This window comes from Dasypus novemcinctus, chromosome 26, assembly GCF_030445035.2.
Source record: "Dasypus novemcinctus isolate mDasNov1 chromosome 26, mDasNov1.1.hap2, whole genome shotgun sequence".
NCBI classification, from domain to species: domain Eukaryota; kingdom Metazoa; phylum Chordata; class Mammalia; order Cingulata; family Dasypodidae; genus Dasypus; species Dasypus novemcinctus.
The window spans coordinates 20,423,221-20,428,447 of NC_080698.1; positions in this window are offsets into that span (position 1 = coordinate 20,423,221).

Below are 5,227 nucleotides of genomic sequence, written 5' to 3' on the forward strand. Positions count from 1 at the left end.
TTAGCACTCTACTTAAATATATATCCTAGAGACTTAAATTTTTGTTCAGTTCATGTGCCAGTTGAGCCCTGAACCTCAGCAGAGTTGTAACACCTACTTTCCAGTTCATTGGCCTCACCCAGGACAACTAACATGGAGATGATGCTAGACAATGCCAATCCTAAGGAACAAAGAGAGTCTGCAACTGCAAGCAAGATACTTCCATCCATCTGATCCATGGGACCTAAGCCCCCTCAACTAGAAACAGAGCGGGGGGAAGTGGTCTTGGCCCAATGGATAGTGAGTCCGCCTACCGCATGGGAGGTCTGCGGTTCAAACCCGGGTCTTCTTGACTTGTGTGGAGCTGGCCCATGTGCAGTGCTGATGAGTGCAAGGAGTGCCCTGCCATGCAGGGGTGTCCCCCGTGTAGGGGAGCCCCACGCACAAGGATTGCACCCTATAAGGAGAGCCACCCAGCATGAAAGAAAATGCAGCCTGCCCAGGAGTGGTGGCACACACATGGAGAGCTGACACAGCAAGATGATGCAACAAAAAGAAATACAGATTCCTGGTGCCACTGATAAGGATAGAAGCGGTCACAGAAGAACACACAGCGAATGGACACAGAGAACAGACAACTGGGGTGGGGGTGGGGCAGGGAGAGAAATAAATAAATAAACCTTAAAAAAAAAAAAAAGAAAGAGTGGGCATCATCATCTGAAAATTCTCAAGATTGGGGAATGAAAAATGGGCTGAAGTAGACTTATTATTATTCTATTATAGAGTTATTATTATTCTAGCAATGGAAGAACTTTTATAATTGATATGTAGGCAGTGGCTACCAGAGGTTATGAGGAGAGGGAGAGAGAAGAATAGGTGTAAAGTGGGGGCATTTTTGGGACATTGCAATTGCCCTGCATGACATTGCAATGATGGATACAGGCCATTAAATATTTTGTCATAACCTACAAAATTGTGTGGGATAGAGTGAAAACTATAATGTAAACTACAGTCCACAGTTAGTAGCAGTGCTTCGAGATGTTTTCATCAATTGTGAAAAATGTACCACACTAATGAAGGATATTGTTAATGTGGGAAAGTGTGGGAAGGGGAGAGGAGTGGGGAATATATGGGAATCTCCTATATTTTTTCAAGTAACATTTATGTAATCTAAAGCTTCTTTTAAAATAAGAACTAAAAATTTAAAAAATTAAAAATAGTTAAATGTAAACACACACAAACACACATAAAATAAAATTTAACAAGGGCTGCCTTTCTTCCAATTTGCAATATCACATTCATCATTTCTGTCTAAGGCCTCAGCGAAAACATCTTTAGCATCCATATTTCTATAAACAGTCTCTTCAAATTAGTCTAGGCCTTTTCTATCAAACGTCTCACAATTCCTCCTGAATCTTCCCCTTACCCGTTTTAAAAACTGCTTTAGCAGTTTTAGTATTTGCATATCAGCACCCAACTCTCCTGGTACCAATTTTTGTTTTAGTTTGCAAAAGGCTGCCAAGATAGTATATCCAGAAATGGGTTCGCTTTTGCAATGGGGATTTATTAGCTTAGAAGCTTACAATTCTGAGACCATGAAAGTGTCTAAATCAGGCCCCATCAGCAGATGCTTCCTCCCTGAGCTGCAGCTCTGGGTGATCAGGCACATGGTGGCTTCTGCTGGTCTCTGTCTTCTCTTCTAATCTAATCAAAGATTCATAATAGGCTCATACGCACAAGAATGGACCAATTTAAAAACGTAATTTTAGAAGGTCCACAAAAGACTCTTGACCACCACAACTAGATAACTCTGGTTCAGGGTATTTCAGGGGGCAGTTAGGATGTCAGTAGGGCTGCAGATATCTGAAGCCTTGACCAAGAGGGGCAGATCTTCCAAGATGGCACATTCACATGGTTCTTGGTAGGAGGCCTCAGCTCCTCTCTATATAAGGCTCTCCACAGGGCTGCCTAAGCCTCCTCATGCCATGGCAGCTGGCTTCCCCCAGAGTAAGTGATGAGAGAGAGTGACAAAGAGAGAGGGAGGAGTGGAGGAAGGGAGAGGAAGCTAGCAAACAGGAAACTACAGAACCTTTTATGAATTGGTCTCCAAAGTTGTGCACCTAGCCCTTTATTCTATTTGTTAGAAGTTAGTCACCAAGTCCAGTTCCCAATCATGGGTTAGAGAGTAAGACTCCATCTCTCAAAGGGAAGAGTATCAAAGAATTAGCTAATATACCTTAAAACTACCACAGTTTTGCTTGCCATCTGACATTTCCAAAGAGTTTCCCAAACCCCATTTCTTCAGAAGAGTCCTCAATGGCAGCAGTGTCTTTCTCTCCTGTTACTCAGCTGGGGGACTCTGGATTCTCTTGCTCTAGAACTATAGTATTTTATCAACCTTTTGATTAAGACTCTGCTTAAGCAATAGCTGCTAACCTATTGCATTCTGGGAAGAATCTGTCTTAGTCAGTGGAGAATTGCTGATGTACCAACACATTTTGTTGTATTCAAACAGAGCTCTTCCCTGTGATTTTAAGATTTCCCATCATCATGTTTTCATTATCACGAGGATGATATCACTGAGAGCAAGTGTAAGTGGACCGATGTTTATTTTGTGAGCATCGGAAAGTGAGGGCTGATACTCTCTAAATTTGTGGTTCTTCTTGGTAAGGCAAACTTAAATAAATCACATGTTCATAAGTAAAATTTAGAAAGGAACATCAAAATATACTGGACTGGAAGTTGGGATAGCAATCAGGCCACTGGTTTATATTTATCTCTTGAAATGCTCTAAGTGCTTCTAAGATAGCAATTTAGGGACATGATAGGGACAAAAGTAATGGTCTGGAATTTTTAAAAAAATCTTTTGTATTAATATACAGTAGAATTGACTATTTTTGGTATATACATGTATAGATTCTTGTACCCTCCATCACAGTCAAGATATGGAACAGTCATATCACCCCAAAACACTCATTCTTATTATCCCCTTGTAGTCACTCTTTTCTTCCACCCTTAACTAATGACAATCGCTGTTGTGTTCTCCACCACCATAGGTCTATCTTTTTGAAAGCATCACATAAATGGATTCATGTACATACATTCATGTATGTAATTTTTTGAGACTAGCTTCTTTCACTCAGTGCAATGCCTTTGAGATACATCCAAAGTGCTCTATTAGTAGTTCATTCCTTTTTATTGCTCAGTATATTCCATTGTATGGATGAGCCACATTTTGTTAATATATTTACTTGTTGAAAGACATTTGGGTTATTTCCATTATTTCCAGTTTTAGGCAATTATGAAGAGAGTCACTAAACATATTCATGTACAAGTTTTTGAGCAAACATAAATTCTCATTTCTCTAGGCTGGAAACATAGGAGTGGGATTGGTGTGTTATATGATAGGTGAATGTATAACTTTATTAAAAGCTCATAAACTATTTTACTGAGTGACTGTATCATTTTGCATCCCTATCAACAGTGAATGAAAGTTCCAGTTACTTTACATAATTACCAGCACTTGGAATTGTCAGAATGTTTATTTAGTCATTCTAATAGATGTGTAGTGTTATATCATCATGGTTTTAATTTGAGTTTTCTTAAGCATAATTATGTTGAACATCTTTTCATGTGCTTATTTTGTTATCCTCCTTGATAAAGTGCCTGTTCAAGGCTTTTGCTCACATTTAATTGGGTTGTTTGTTTCCTTATGTTGAGTTTTAGAATTTCTTTATATATCACATTTCTGGTAGCATGTCTAAGAATTCTTTGCCTAAATCTGGGTCATGAATATTTTCTTCTATAGTTTCAGTTTTATTTTTCACATTTAGATCTATGCTCCATTTACAGTACATTTTTGTATTTTTTGTGAGGTTTAGATTGGGATTATTTATTTATTTTGCATTATGTTGTCCAATTGTTCCAACACCATTTGTTGAAAAGACTACCCTTTCTCCCTTGAAAATGCCTTTGTACCTTTAAATCAATTGACCACATTTGTGTTCATCTATTTTTGGGCTCTCTTTTCTGTTCCATTGTTCTATGTGTCTGTTCCTTCTACAATAGCAAACTGTCTTACTGTAGCTTTACAGTAAGTCTTAAGTTTGTGTTGTGTGATTCCTCCAAATTTATTCTGCTTTCTCAAAATTGTTTTAACTAATCTAGTTCATTTCAATTTCCATATAAATTTTAGAATCATCTTGTCTATATCTACAAAAAATCCTTCTGGTATTTTGTGGATTTTGATAGAAGAAATTTCATGTCTCTAGGCTCAATTTAGAAAGAATTGACATTTTTACTACATCAAATCTTCCAACCCATGAACATGACATATCTCCCTATTAATTTAGGTCTTCTTATTTTTTAATCAATGTTTTGTAGTATTCAGCATACATATCCTATCTATGTTTTGTTAGATTTATTCCTAAATATTCATTTCTTCGGAGTTAGTGTAAATGGTATTATTTTCAAATTTTGGTTTCCAATTTTACTGCTAGTATATTGTAACATGATTGAAATTTATGATTTAACTTTGTATCTTGCAAGCTTGGTAAATTCACTTATTAGTTCTAGGAGTTGTTTTGTAGATTCCTTGGGATTTTCTATATAGACACTCATGTTATTCATTGAAAGAGACAGTTTTATTTCTTCCTTTCCAACCCCTATGCCTTTTATTTCTTTTCCTTGCTTTATTGCACTGGCTAAAACTTCCATGACAACCATGAATAGAAGTGATAAGAGTGGACATCCTTTTTTCATTCTGGTCATATACATATAATGTAAAAACTTCCCATTTTATCCACCTTCAATTATACCAGTCAGCGGTATTAATTACATTCACAATATTATGCAACCATCAACACTGTCCATTACCTCAACTATTCATCACCCCAATCACAAACTCTGTACCAGTTAAGCATTAAATCCCCATTCCCTACCCACCTGGCCCCTGGTAACATATATTCTAGATTGTGACTATGAATTTCATATTCTAATTATTTCATGTCAGTGAGATCATATAATAGTTGTCCCTTTGTGTCTGGCTTATTTCACTCAGTATGGTGTCTTCAAGGTTCATCCAGGTTGTAATATGTATCAGAACTTCATTCCATATTAAGGATGAATATACCACATTTTGTTCATCCATTCAATATACCACGTTTTGTTTAGCCATTGTTTTTCCACCTTCGGCTATTGTGAAAAATGCTGCTAAGAACATCAGTGTGTAAATATCTGTTTGAGTTTC